The following is a 14,930-nucleotide window of genomic DNA, read 5'->3' as shown; positions in this document are numbered from 1 at the left end:
TTTTCTAGTGCTCATGGAACTTTCTCCAGAATAATCATATGCTGGGACATAAAACAAGCCTCAATAAATTTAAAAAGATTGAAATTATTCAAAGCACATTCTCTGACCACAATGGAATACAATTAGAAGTCAATAACCATCAGAGACTTAGAAAATTCACAAATACCTGGAGGTTAAACAACACACTCCTAAACAATCAGTGGGTTAAAGAAGAAATAGCAAGAGAAATTGCTAAATATATAGAGACGAATGAAAATGAGAACACAACATACCAAAACCTATGGGATGCAGCAAAAGCAGTGCTAAGGGGGAAATTTATAGCACTAAACGGCATATATTAAAAAGGAAGAAAGAGCCAAAATCAAAGAACTAATGGATCAACTGAAGAAGCTAGAAAATGGACAGCAAACCAATCCTAAACCAAGTACAAGAAAAGAAATAACAAGGATTAAAGCAGAAATAAATGACATAGAGAACAAAAAAACAATAGAGAGGATAAATATCACCAAAAGTTGGTTCTTTGAGAAGATCAACAAGATTGACAAGCCCCTAGCTAGACTGACAAAATCAAAAAGAGAGAAGACCCATATAAACAAAATAATGAATGAAAAAGGTGACATAACTGCAGATCCTGAAGAAATTAAAAAAATTATAAGAGGATACTAGGAACAACTGTATGGCAACAAACTGGATAATGTAGAGGAAATGGACAATTTCCTGGAAACATATGAACAACCTAGACTGACCAGAGAAGAAATAGAAGACCTCAACCAACCCATCACAAGCAAAGAGATCCAATCAGTCATCAAAAATCTTCCCACAAATAAATGCCCAGGGCCAGATGGCTTCACAGGGGAATTCTACCAAACTTTCCAGAAAGAACTGACACCAATCTTACTCAAACTCTTTCAAAACATTGAAAAAAATGGAACACTACCTAACTCATTTTATGAAGCTAACATCAATCTAATACCAAAACCAGGCAAAGATGCTACAAAAAAGGAAAACTACCAGCCAATCTCACTAATGAATATAGATGCAAAAATCCTCAACAAAATACTTGCAAATCGAATCAAAAGACACATTAAAAAAATCATACACCATGACCAAGTGGGGTTCATTCCAGGCATGCAAGGATGGTTCAACATAAGAAAAACAATCAATGTATTACAACACATTAAAAACTCGAAAGGGAAAAATCAATTGATCATCTCAATAGATGCTGAAAAAGCATTTGACAAAATCCAACATCCGTTTTTGATAAAAACACTTCAAAAGGTAGGAATTGAAGGAAACTTCCTCAACATGATAAAGAGCATATATGAAAAACCCACAGCCAGCATAGTACTCAATGGTGAGAGACTGAAAGCCTTCCCTCTAAGATCAGGAACAAGACAAGGATGCCCGCTGTCACCACTGTTATTCAACATTGTGCTGGAAGTGCTAGCCAGGGCAATCCGGCAAGACAAAGAAATAAAAGGCATCCAAATTGGAAAAGAAGAAGTAAAACTGTCATTGTTTGCAGATGATATGATCTTATATCTAGAAAACCCTGAGAAATCAACAATATACCTACTAGAGCTAATAAACAAATTTAGCAAAGTAGCGGGATACAAGATTAATGCACATAAGTCAGTAATGTTTCTATATGGTAGAAATGAACAAACTGAAGAGACACTCAAGAAAAAGATACCATTTTCAATAGCAACTAAAAAAATCAAGTACCTAGATGTAAAAAAATCAAGTACCAAAGATGTAAAATACCTATACAAAGAAAACTACATAACTCTACTAAAAGAAATAGAAGGGGACCTTAAAAGATGGAAAAATATTCCATGTTCATGGATAGGAAGGCTAAATGTCATTAAGATGTCAATTCTACCCAAACTCATCTACAGATTCAATGCAATCCCAATCAAAATTCCAACAACCTACTTTGCAGACTTGGAAAAGCTAGTTATCAAATTTATTTGGAAAGGGAAGATGCCTCGAATTGCTAAAGACACTCTAAAAAAGAAAAACGAAGTGGGAGGACTTACACTCCCTGACTTTGAAGCTTATTATAAAGCCACAGTTGCCAAAACAGCATGGTACTGGCACAAAGATAGACATATAGATCAATGGAATCGAATTGAGAATTCAGAGATAGACCCTCAGATCTATGGCCAACTGATCTTTGATAAGGCCCCCAAAGTCACTGAACTGAGCCATAATGGTCTTTTCAACAAATGGGGCTGGGAGAGTTGGATATCCATATCCAAAAGAATGAAAGAGGACCCCTACCTCACCCCCTACACAAAAATTAACTCAAAATGGACCAAAGATCTCAATATAAAAGAAAGTACCATAAAACTCCTAGAAGATAACGTAGGAAAACATCTTCAAGACCTTGTATTAGGCGGCCACTTCCTAGACTTTACACCGAAAGCACAAGCAACAAAAGAGAAAATAGATAAATGGGAACTCGTCAAGCTTAGAAGTTTCTGCACCTCAAAGGAATTTCTCAAAAAGGTAAAGAGGCAGCCAACTCAATCGGAAAAAATTTTTGGAAACCATGTATCTGACAAAAGACTGATATCTTGCATATACAAAGAAATCCTACAACTCAATGACAATAGTACAGACAGCCCAATTATAAAATGGGCAAAAGATATGAAAAGACAGTTCTCTGAAGAGGAAATACAAATGGCCAAGAAACACATGAAAAAATGTTCAGCTTCACTAGCTATTAGAGAGATGCAAATTAAAACCACAATGAGATACCATCTAACACCGGTTAGAATGGCTGCCATTAAACAAACAGGAAACTACAAATGCTGGAGGGGATGTGGAGAAATTGGAACTCTTATTCATTGTTGGTGGGACTGTATAATGGTTCAGCCACTCTGGAAGTCAGTCTGGCAGTTCCTTAGAAAACTAGATATAGAGCTACCATTCGATCCAGCGATTGCACTTCTCGGTATATACCCGGAAGATCGGAAAGCAGTGACACGAACAGATATCTGCACGCCAGTGTTCAAAGCAGCATTATTCACAATTGTCAAGAGATGGAAACAACCCAAATGTCCTTCAACAGATGAGTGGATAAATAAAATGTGGTATATACACACGATGGAATACTACACGGCAGTAAGAAGGAACGATCTGGTGAAACATATGACAACATGGATGAACCTTGAAGACATAATGCTGAGCGAAATAAGCCAGGCACAAAAAGAGAAATATTATATGCTACCACTAATGTGAACTTTGAAAAATGTAAAACAAATGGTTCATAATCTAGAATGTAGGGGAACTAGCAGTAGAGAGCAATTAAGGAAGGGGGAACAATAATCCAAGAAGAACAGATAAGCTATTTAACGTTCTGGGGATGCCCAGAAATGACTATGGTCTGTTAATTTCTGATGGATATAGTAGGAACAAGTTCACAGAAATGTTGCTATATTATGTAACTTTCTTGGGGTAAAGTAGGAACATGTTGGAAGTTAAGCAGTTATCTTAGGTTAGTTGTCTTTTTCTTACTCCCTTGTTATGGTCTCTTTGAAATGTTCTTTTATTGTATGTTTGTTTTCTTTTTAACTTTTTTTTTCATACAGTTGATTTAAAAAAGAAGGGAAAGTTAAAAAAAAAAAAAAAACAAGGAAAAAAAAAAGATGTAGTGCCCCCTTGAGGAGCCTGTGGAGAATGCAGGGGTATTCGCCTACCCCACCTCCATGGTTGCTAACATGACCACAGACATAGGGGACTGGTGGTTTGATGGGTTGAGCCCTCTACCATAAGTTTTACCCTTGGGAAGACGGTTGCTGCAAAGGAGAGGCTAGGCCTCCCTATATTTGTGCCTAAGAGTCTCCTCCTGAATGCCTCTTTGTTGCTCAGATGTGGCCCTCTCTCTCTGGCTAAGCCAACTTGAAAGGTGAAATCACTGCCCTCCCCCCTACGTGGGATCAGACACCCAGGGAAGTGAATCTCCCTGGCAACGTGGAATATGACTCCCGGGGAGGAATGTAGACCCGGCATCGTGGGACGGAGAACATCTTCTTGACCAAAAGGGGGATGTGAAAGGAAATGAAATAAGCTTCAGTGGCAGAGAGATTCCAAAACGAGCCGAGAGATCACTCTGGTGGGCACTCTTACGCACACTTTAGACAACCCTTTTTAGGTTCTAAAGAATTGGGGTAGCTGGTGGTGGATACCTGAAACTATCAAACTACAACCCAGAACCCATGAATCTCGAAGACAGTTGTATAAAAATGTAGCTTATGAGGGGTGACAAAGGGATTGGGAAAGCCATAAGGACCAAACTCCACTTTGTCTAGTTTATGGATGGATGTGTAGAAAAGTAGGGGAAGGAAACAAACAGACAAAGGTACCCAGTGTTCTTTTTTACTTCAATTGCTCTTTTTCACTCTAATTATTATTCTTGTTATTTTTGTGTGTGTGCTAATGAAGATGTCAGGGATTGATTTAGGTGATGAATGTACAACTATGTAATGGTACTGTAAACAATCGAAAGTACAATTTGTTTTGTATGACTGCGTGGTATGTGAATATATCTCAAATGATTAAAAAAAAAAAAAAGACTGAGTGTTACTGGCTGAAGGACAGACACAAAGAACAATAGAACGAAGAAAACACAGAAATAGACACAAATATAACCTAGTGATTTTTGACAAAGGTGTAAAACCAATTCAATGGAACTGTCCTTCCAACAAGTGGTCCTGGAGCAATAACATATCAATAGGGAAAAAATAAATCTCAACCTATCTTCACACCTTACACAAAATTAACTCAAAACAGATCATAGATCTAAACGTAAAACAATAAACAAAGGAGAAATCTGCAGGACTTAAGGCTTGCAAAGAGATCTTAGATACCAAAAGCATGATCCATAAAAGAAAAAAAAAAATCAGTTAAGTTGGACTTCAGAAAATTAGAAGCTTTGGCTCTGTGAAAGTACCTGTAAGGACGTGAAAGAAAAAAAACAAAACAAAACAAACAAACAAAAAACTGCACATCGGGAGAAAATACCTGCAAAACACGTATCAGGCAAAGGACCTGTATCTAGAGTGTATGCAAAGTACTCCCAAACCTCAACTTTAAAAAAAAAAATCCAATTAGAAAATGGGCAAAAGAACATGGATGGCAAATAAAACTTGAAAAGATACTAACATCACTACTAGCCATTAGGGAAATTCAAATTAAGACATGATGAAATATCACTACATACTTTTAGAATAGCCCAAAGAAATAAACTTCACAACAGAAAGTTCTGGCAATGATGCACAAAAACTAGATCTCTCATACACTGCTGATCGAAATGTAAAATGGCATAGCCCCTCTGGAATAGTTTGGCTGTTTCTTAAAAAAACTAAACATACACTTACCATATGACCCAGTAATCACATTCCTCAGCATTTGTTCCAGAGAAATAACAATTTATTTCCACACAATAGCAGGTTTATTTATAATAGTGAAAAACTGGAATCATCCTATAAGTCATTCTATAGCTCATTCAATAGATGTGGCACATCCATAGCATGGAGTACTATTTAGCATTAAAGAGGAATGAACTTTTGCTAGACAAAACAACTTGGATGTACCTCAAGGGCATTATATGCAGTGAAAAGGCCAATTTCAAAATGTCACAAAGTGTAACTTCACTTACATAAGAATCTTGAAATGAAAAAATCACTATAGAGATGAACAGATTAATGGTTGCCAAGGGTTAGGGATGATGGAGGGAAGGTTGAGTGTAACTATAAAGGGATAGCACATGGTAATGAAATAGTTCTCTACTTCAATTGCAGTGGTAGTTGCACAAATTTTCACATGATAAAATCATATGGAACTATACACATACATTATACCAACATCAATTTTATGATTTTTATATTACTTATATAAGATGTAACCATTGTGGGAGTTTGGGTGAAGGGTACACAGGACCTCTCTCTAACGTTTTTGCATCTTTCCGTAAACCTATAATTATTTCTAAATAAACGTTTTAAATAGCTAATTGTACAAATATAAGAATGTTCTTTCATGAACTAGAACACACGTATGTCACTATTACAAGATGTTAAGAACAGAGTGGTATATGAGAAAAAATATACCTAATGCCAACGATCGACTATAGTTAACAATAATATTATAATATTCTCCCATCAATTGTAACAAAGGTACCAGACCAATGCTAAGTAATGGGGGGTATAAGGGGTATGGGATTTATTTGTTTGTGTTTCTTTCTGAAGCAATGAAAATGTTCTAAAATTGATTGTGACGATGAAAGCACAACTCTGTGATTATACTGTGAGCCACTGATTGTACACATTGGATGGATTATACAGTGTATGAATAAAACTGTTTTTAAAAAAAAAACAAAAAAGTAAATGTATGGTAGATATTTGCAACCAAGTACAACTAAGCGGATCTCCGGTATAAGATGATACCATTTCCTGTTTCTAACCCAGCTTTCTAAATGTCTTTTTACCTTATAGGTTTATCACTGTGAATTCCATTCCCTATTTTTGGTAATCAGCTTAACAGCTGAATTTTTTTTTTTTTTTAAGTTTTTAAAAATGAAGGACCGGCCCTGCACGTCCCAAGGCACAAGATCCCAAGTAGCCTATCAACTTGCGCGGACTCCAGACTGGACAGGAGGGAGACCCCTTTATCCTTAACAAGGATGGACTTGCAGCACGGGCTCTGTTCCGGAGAAGTTCCCTACCAAACGAACCGAGGAAGAAATGAGCCAGCCAGTGTGGACGTAGGGAGAAAGCAGAAGAGCTAGTGTAAATAAGCAAGAGACAAGGTTGAGGAGTCTCGGGCAAGATGGCAGCATAGAGAGGCGTGGAAGCTAAGCAGTCCCCCTGGAACAACTACAAAAAACCAGAAACAACTAGTAAATAATCCAGAATAACTGCGGGGGCACAAACGAGACCATCCATTCATCATACATCAACCTGAATTGGGAGGAATGCCCGAGAACACAGCATAAAATCTGTAAGTAAAACCTGCGGAACCAGGTCGGGAGACCCCCTCCCCCATAGCCCGAGCTGCAGAGCCGCGTGGTGCCAGAGAGAAGCTCTCTCCCAGCAAGCAAATACAGCTCAGCTGAGCTCCAACTGGGGTTTTAAGTAGCGAGTGTGAACTGCTCACTACAGGTACGCAGCCCCAAAAAACAGACAGAGGCTTTGGGTGACGACTGACCTGGGAGAGCCGGAGGGTCGCCTTGGACTGGGTCTGAAGGGGACTATCTGTTTCTTTTTTGGCTCAGTGGAGAAAGCCCCAGTCATTTTCAGTTTCCAGGGCTGTGACTCCGGGAAGGGTGGAGACAGCACAAGCAGAGAGTGAGACCACTGAAATGCTAATGACCTCCACCTGGGGGGTCTGTCTTCTCTAGGAGGAAAGGGGTGGGGCCCTTTTCATTCAGAACCAGACCCCAGAGCCTGGGGGAACATGGCCATACCTCCTCACACCAGTCAAGAATTATAGGCTAACAGGCATCACCTGCTGGGCAGAACAGCACAGTGACCCGAGGCATCAAAGGGTGGAGCAATTTTCTAAGACACACCCATAGGGAAACCAGATACTGCATATTTCTTCCCTCTGGGACCTGAGCCTGTTCTGGTCTGGGAAAACCTGATTTGGATAACCAAGGAAACCATGCCTAGACAACAGAAAATTACAGCCTACACTAAGAAAAACAAAGTTATGGCCCAGTCAAAGGAACAAACGTACACTTCAACTGAGATACAGGAATTTAAACAACTAATGCTAAATCAATTCAAAAAGTTTAGAGAAGATATTGCAAAAGAGATAGAGGCTGTAAAGGAAGCACTGGACATGTATACGGCAGAAATCAAAAGTTCAAAAAACCTACTAGCAGAATCTATGGAAATGAAAGGTACAACACAAGAGATGAAAGACACAATGGAAACATACAACAGCAGATCTCAAGAGGCAGAAGAAAACACTCAGAAACTGGAGAACAAAACACCTGAAAGCCTACACGCAAAGGAGCAGATGGAGAAAAGAATGAAAAAATATGAGCAACGTCTCCGGGAACTCAAGGATGAAACAAAGTACAATAATGTACGTATCATTGGTGTCCCAGAAGGAGAAGAGAAGGGAAAGGGGGCAGAAGCAATAAAAGAGGAAATAATTAATGAAAATTTCCCATCTCTTATGAAAGACATAAAATTACAAATCCAAGAAGCGCAGCGTACTCCAAACAGAAGACATATGAATAGGCCTACACCAAGACACTTAATAATCAGATTATCAAATGTCAAAGACAGAGAATCCTGAAAGCAGCGAGAGAAAAGCAATCCATTACATACAAAGGAAGCTTAATAAGACTATGTGCGGATCTCTCAGCAGAAACCATGGAGGCAAGAAGGAAGTGGTGTGATATATTTAAGATACTGAAAGAGAAAAACCACCAACCAAGAATCCTGTATCCAGCAAAGCTGTCCTTCAAATATGAGGGAGAGCTCAAAATATTTTCTGACAGACAGACAATGAGAGACTTTGTGAACAAGACACCTGCCCTACAGGAAATACTAAAGGGAGCACTACAGGGTGATAGAAGACAGGAGTGTGTGGTTTGGAACACAATTTTGGGAGATGGTAGCACAACAATGTAAGTACACTGAACAAAGGTAACTATGAATATGGTTGAGAGAGGAAGATGGGGAGCATGTGAGACACCACAAGAAAGGAGGAAACATAACGACTGGGACTGTGTAACTTGGTGAAATCTAGAGTATTCACCAATGGTGATAAAATGTACAAATATGTTCTTTTACGAGGGAGAGCAAGCAAATGTCAACCTTGCAAGGTGTTAAAAATGAGGAGGCATTGGGGGAGGGATGCAATCAGCATAAACTAGAGACTGTAACTAATAGAATCATTGTATTATGCTTCCTTTAATGTAACAAAGGTGATATACCAAGGTGAATGCAGATAAGAGGGGGGGATAGGGGAGGCATGTTAGACACTTGACATTGGTGGTATTATCTGATTCTTTATTCTACTTTGATTTAGGGTTATTTTTCCTTTTGCTGCTTCCTAGCTGTCATTTTTTTGTTTCCTCTTTCTTTTGCCTCTCTACCTTCTTTGACTCTCCCTCCTGCCTTGTGGAAGAAATGTAGATGCTCTTGCTTAGTATGAGCAGAATGTTCAATTAGGATGAACTTAAATGTTTGGAAATGAACAGGGGTGTTGGTAGCAAGATGTGAGAATAACTAACAGCGCCGAATGGTGTGTGAATGAGGTGGAAAGGGGAAGCTCAGAGTCATATATGTCACCAGAAGGAAAGCTGGAGGTCAAAAGATGGAAATGTATGAAACTGAATCCTATGGTGGGCAATGTCCATGATCAACTGTACAAATACTAGAAATCACTTCATGAACCAGAACAAATGTATGACAATACAATTAGAAGTTAATAATAGAGGGGCATATAGGGAAGAACTATATACCTATTACAAACTATATACTACAGTTAGTAGTATTTCAACATTTTTTCATAAACAGTAACAAACATACTATATCAATACTAGGAGTCAACAATTGAGGGGGGTTGGTTAGGGATAGGGGAGGTTTAGAGTTTCCTTTTCTTTTTTTCTTTTTTCATCTTTCACTTTATTTCTTGTCTGGAGTAATGAAAAGTTTCTAAAAATTGAACAAAAATTAAGTGTGATGGATGCACAGCTGTATGAGGGTACCCAGGGGCAAGTGATTGTACACTTTGGAACTTTGGATAATTGTATGGTATCTGAACAATCTCAATAAAAATGAAAAAACAAAAAAAACAAAACAAACAAACAACAAAAAAAAACAGGTTGATGAAGAAACCTTGAGGGCATTATATTGAGTGAAAGAAGTGAAATGTCAGACACAAAAGGGCAAATATTGTATAAAATATAGGTTCCCAGTATATGAAGGAGGCTAAAGAATGGGGAGTGGTTGCTTATTATGAGCAGAATGTTTGACTAGGCTGAACTTCAGTGTTTGGAGATGGAAAGAGGTGACAGTAGCATGTTATTGTAAGAATAACTAACAGTGCTGAATGGTGTGTGAATGTGGTGGAATGGGGAAGCTTACAGTCACATATGTCACCAGAAGGGAAGTTGGAGGTTAAAATATGGAAATGTATAAAACAGTGAATCTTGTAGTGGGCAATGTCCATGATTAACTGTACAAATATTAGAAATCTCTTTCATGAACTAGAACAAATGTATGAAACTATAAAATTAATAATAGAGGGGTATATAGGGAAAAAATATACCTATTGCAAACTACATACTACAGTTAGTAGTATCTTAACATTCTTTCATCAAAAGTAACAAATGTACTTTACCAATATTACCAGTCAATAATGGTGGGGGGGGGTAGGGGTATGGGAAAATTTGAGTTTTCTTTTTTATTTTTATTTGTTTTCTAGAGTAATGAAAATGTTCTAAAAATTGAAAAAAATAATTGTGATGAATGCACAACTATGTAATGGTACCATGAACAACTGATTGTACACTTTGGATGATTGTATGGTATTTGAACAATCTCAATAAAATTGAATTTAAAAAAAAAAAAAAAAAAAATGAAGGACCGTATAAAAAATAAACTGCTTGCCAGGATTGCTTTATGAATATTTTTCTGTAACACAGAAGAATTTCATTTTTGCTCTTTAAAAAGGCGCCTTTGATCATATTAAAATTACCACTCCAGGCGCAGGAGCCTGGCGGGCGCGCAGACAGGCACAGGGACGCGGACGCCACCTCGCCGCCTCCACCCGCCCCGCTGCTGTCCCCCGCAAGCCAGGCCCCACGCGCCCCCCCACCGGCAGGGATGTCTTACAAACCCAACTTGAAGGCGCACATGCCCGCCGCCTCCCGAAACGCGGTTGGAAGTGTCCACTCTCCTACCAGCATGGCAGCATCTCACAGTACCGCCAGCTGCTGAGTGACTATGGATCCCCATCACTTGGCTATGCCCAGGGAACTGGGAACAGCCAGGTACCCCAAAGCAAATATGCTGAGCTGCTGGCCATCACCAAAGAGTTGGGAAAAGAGATCAGGCCCACCTACGCAGGAAGCAAGAGTGCCATGGAGAGACTAAAACGAGGCATCATTCATGCTAGAGGACTGGTTCAGGAGTGCTTGGCTGAAACAGAACGGAATGCCAGTTCCTAGCCTGCTCGTTATCTTTGAAGGCTTTCCATCTTTCTACAAGATGGGAAGTTACAGGTCATCTCCCTTGTTCAGATGAAACTCTTTATCTCCCGGTTTCCCTCCCATGGTTCACTAGGCTCTGAACCTAGACTTTAAGCCTGAGAAGAGATTTTGCAGTTGATTAGGATTTGTGTTTTAAATAGTTAGGAGTGCCTGTTTCTTTGTTTGCTTTTTTTTTCCTTAAGGATCGATAAAAAAAAAATACATGGAAAAGTTACCTATCATCAAACTGTAGTGTGACTCAAAGATACCAGTATCTCACTTTCATCTTCTCTTTTTGAAAACATTTGTTAACTAAATTGTTCTTTGTTCCTTTTCATAAGCTAATAAACTCTAAGGATTCTGATTTTAGTAAATACTGACAGCAGCTTTACTTAGTAGCCAGCCCCAGTTCGGCAATACAGTGCAGATTCTGCTTAACATAACTCCTTCATTGCTTAAGAATTTGCATGACTGTTAGTGCTCTGAAGTCAACTGAAAAGTGCACCAGTTACAAAAACAGAAGAAAGAGCAACCTATCATACTTAACAAGGACCCCCGAAAATTTTCATACCAAGACTGTATGAGATTTCATTTCTGTGTTTCCTGTAAGTTGATCAAAATGTCTGGGAAAAAAATGACTAAAACTGTTTGCATCTTCGTATGTACTTATTACTTGATGTAATAAAGCTTATTTTCATTTAAAAAACTTTTCACTCCATATTTAAATACATACATAGATATAAAATACTGACTGTGACCTGCCATAATATAATATTTTTAATACATAATTATAATCATTAAGACTGAAAATTAAGATTAAGTTTACCGTCCTTTGATAACAGACGATATTATCAACCCTACAACGTTAGAGATGAAAACTAAAAATATAACCAATATTAATGTATGAAATTCTCTATAATTAATTCTTTAAAAGTTTATAACAATCCATCTCTAAATGAAAAGTCTCTAAGACTTTTAAATAAGTCCATGATCATATGTTGAGAAAACATCAAGAATACACCTATTCAAACATCAATGCACTATAGATTTATGTGATTACCTCTGCTAAACAAATTAATCAGATAACACAATTAACAATATGACTTCTGATGCAGACACAAGTTAAAATTTTACTGGTACAAATGTCTTACATCAATAATCTCAACTTCAACAACTATTTTCCTTCTCCTTCCTGGTCTCTGCAAGGTCTTCACAGTTTGTACATGTATTATATATACCAATTTGATATTTTGATGATGGAAATATCATCTTAAAAATGCAAACAGTACTGGCAAGAATAGTTTGATTGCCATGCGTTTTTGAAACCTGAAATGAAGAACTCCATTTGTTTCCACTGGCTTACTGGTCTTTGCTCTATAAAAAGTCAGCCACCTGACTCTTACTAAAGATTTATAATGTTCAGTGATATGGAGAGAAGGTCAGCCAACCAAAACTTTTAAACTACAAAATAAAAGCCCAAACTTAAGAAGAACATAATCCTTAAGCACCTATTATTAACAAAAGGAAAAACTATGCAAGCAGAAAAGACTAGAGACTACAATAAACAAACAAATGTTAACAAAACCTCCAAATTTATTGAAGGCATGGCTTAAGGTAAAAAAATTTTCTAACTTCAGACTGGAAAACTATGTAACAAAATCTTGACCCTGCTTTAAGTAATTTGATTGTGGATGGTTTCAGTAAAATAATTTTTAGTGTCAGTACAACAGTTCTACAATCTCATCAACATCATAGCTATTAACCTGATTTTTGGTGCAATATAAATAGTAGCATGTACTTTCCATGAGGCCTAATGGAGTCATCAACCTCCTATAATGTAATCCTCCAAATTGTAGAGGATTAACTTTTTATATATAAAATTGTGTGTTTATTTGCATGTACAATAGAGAGAATGACGTTACACACACCTGTTCTACAGCATTTAATAGAACGTGGCATGATGATTGAAATGAAAAGCGGCTAGCTAAATCCATCAAATATAAAAACTATTGCAATCCTGTCACAAAGTCCTTTTGTTAAACTCCTTTCATTCTAAATCCTTTTAATTCTGTCCTATACCACTAAAATATTTATAAAAAGCTTAAAATCCTAACAAATCGCTCAATTAAAGTAATGAAAAAGGGCTTGCCCATGAATCAACCAACTCCTCTCCCACTCTACAAAATTCCGGACAGTTTGCACATCAGAAAATGTTAAATAATACCCCCACCATACACACCATTGTAAACTCATTTAAACCAGAGTTTAAGCTCATCAATCAGCCTTAAAGATTTCAAGACATCAACTAGAAACCACTTCTGCCTGTGTCCAAAACCAGTTCCAGAGGCAAATAACAATCCAACTGATAATAAAATATTCCAACTCCACTCTTTTGATATTGAGGATGATATATTGAATATAAATATTTTACACAAAAGTATGCTAATACTGATGATTTTTCACAGAGAGAGTTGTTCCAGATAGAATTCCATCAAACAATTTAATGCATGTTATCAGTTAAACCATTTCCAAGTCTTCCATTTCCATTACTGCAGTGAAATTGTTTTCTTTAAAAAAAAAATCAGTTCAGTTTGTCCTTGTCCAATTTTACTCACAGATTCTTTCAATGCATGCTTTCTAATTGTAGTCAAATTTTTGCAGATCTAAATTTTAGCCATAAAGGTTGAATCTACTGTCAATTTGTAGGCAATATATTTTATTCCATACAATTTTAGGTTGTCAGTTTTCTTTTGTGCTGAGTACTTTTAATAATAATCTTCATTATGAACAGGATAATCCTTATATTTATTTCATACCTAAATAGAGAAAAGAATGGAATGAAATGGAAGATGAGAAAAGAAGGTAGGAATAGGAAAACAGACAGATGGAGAGGCTACACCATCTACCAACAAGAAAGAGAAACAGAACATAAATATTGCCTTGAACCATTTTATCTAAATAAGACCAACAAAGACATCGTTGACATTTGCCTCAAATACTCAAAATATGTTTACACATTTTGGCCTCTAAAGTGACTTCAAAAACTTTAAGAACTTAATAAAATTTATGCAAGGGCTGTGGCTAACAACAATCATGCTCACATCCTTGACCCTCTCTTGCTCTCAATAGGATGGTACCAACATCTCTTTGAACCAAGTCTCTCTACCTTGTTCACTCTGCACCCACACCAGCCTTGTTATTTTTCTGAAAATAGCAAGCATACTCCTGCCTCGGGAATGCTGTACTTTCTGCTCTCTATGAATAAAAATGCCAAGTTAACTTGTAGTTATCTGCACAACTCACTTCAATACTTGTATACTTTTTTAGGTCTCAGCTCAAATACACTTTAATCAGAGAGGCCTCCGAGAACATATTCCATTACTATCTCCTTATCCTTGGTTATTTTTCTTCATAGAACTTATTAGGGCCTCACACAGTAAATATTCTATTATTGATTTGTCCGAGAACACTTCAATGTTAACTCTATAACACAAAAGACTTGTATGAGAAGGTTCATAACAGCTTCATTAACAAGCTATATTCAACCTAAATTCCATCAACAGAAAAACGGATAAACAAATGGTAGTAGATACATACAATGGAAAGATCTACTGATACATACTACATCAAAAACAAGAAATACTACTCTGTGAGTTGAAAGAAATCAGAAAAGTAAATGCTCCTGGGGGAGGGAAGGTGACATAAATAGCAGGAC

At 37.3% G+C, this 14,930-nt stretch overlaps 1 protein-coding gene and 1 pseudogene across 6 annotated transcripts in view; one reads left to right on the top strand and one right to left on the bottom strand.

Annotated features, from left to right (window-relative positions):
* The window catches only part of BCAS3 (BCAS3 microtubule associated cell migration factor), a 799,405-nt gene that overhangs the window by 618,534 nt on the left and 165,941 nt on the right, over window positions 1-14,930 (bottom strand). The gene's annotated exons all lie outside the window — the stretch shown is intronic.
* On the top strand, window positions 10,851-11,194 carry LOC119513167 (annotated as a pseudogene).

Source organism: Choloepus didactylus, chromosome 18, assembly GCF_015220235.1.
Source record: "Choloepus didactylus isolate mChoDid1 chromosome 18, mChoDid1.pri, whole genome shotgun sequence".
Lineage (NCBI taxonomy): Eukaryota > Metazoa > Chordata > Mammalia > Pilosa > Megalonychidae > Choloepus > Choloepus didactylus.
Note: the sequence above shows the minus strand (reverse complement) of the source record. Positions and strands in the feature narration are given on the sequence as shown.